Below are 1,131 nucleotides of genomic sequence, written 5' to 3' on the forward strand. Positions count from 1 at the left end.
GACCCACCCGGGAGAGGCGGTCGGTGGGCCCCCGGGAGCGGGACCGAACCCCTACAGACCTCGGTCATCTCTCTCCGCAGCCCGGCAGCGCCCGGAGCAAGACCAGGGTGCCGGGCAGCGCCCTGCCCGCAGCCGGGAGGAAGCAGACCCCCTCTGCAAGAAGGGGAAAACCCCTGCGTGTTACGCACATCGTCCTCCTAGGGTAGTGCAAAAATCTGCGAAATAGCAAAGAGCATTTGGGGAAGCGCACAAAGTTACTCAACAGTACGCAAGAGTCGGCTCTGGAGAAGGGGCATCGTGCAAAGCCTGGCAGTACCCGGGGTTGGCTCTGGCACTGCAACGCAGTTTAAAGGACAGACCACAGAAGAAGAAACAAATGCAAACCAAAAGTGCCCTGGCCCCCAGGATGCGTCTGGGTGAGAAAATAACGTTTATTCCCAGCAGGCAGGGGAAGGCATTTGTCAGATAATTGGTTTGTGCAACTGCTCCAGCAGAGAGCTGGGAGTTCCTTTTCCTCCTTATGGCAGGTGATGGCCAAACCTGCATGACAGGCCAGGGCAGACCAATGCCAGCTACTAGTGAAAACAGCTGGAGATATAAGCCTTAAAAACATCCTTTTTCTGGGACTGAGGAGTAATTTTTTTTTTTTTTTTTTAAGGTTAGAGCTAAAGGGTGTAATGTGCATTTATTTACACAACAGCAATAGCCATCCATCAATCCTGTATCATTAAGAACAGCTTCCAAAGAATTATAGTCTGTAGCATAGATGGGCTCTTCGGCAATGTCTTAGTCATATTATCAAAGCATTATCCAGATCCCATGACAAATTAAAGCCCCAGGTAAAGTACAGATGTACCAGACTTACAAAATGCTCCCCTTATGAAAAGGGCATCACAGAATGTACTATTGAATGTGTGGTTACAGAAACACATGAATGAAAAGATTAGACTACTATTTTAGATAGTACAGGACTGAGCATCTGTTTTGTATGTTAAAACAAAAAGGTATTACTTAAAACTGCAAAGAAACAAACTAATGCGGGACACACAAAAACCTCTTACCCTTAGAAGAGCCTACATTCTGTTTAGTAAGGACTGGCTGAAATAGGGTAGGAGCTCTTGAAGAACAGCA

This window comes from Egretta garzetta, unplaced genomic scaffold, assembly GCF_000687185.1.
Source record: "Egretta garzetta isolate BGI_Z169 unplaced genomic scaffold, ASM68718v1 scaffold79, whole genome shotgun sequence".
NCBI classification, from domain to species: domain Eukaryota; kingdom Metazoa; phylum Chordata; class Aves; order Pelecaniformes; family Ardeidae; genus Egretta; species Egretta garzetta.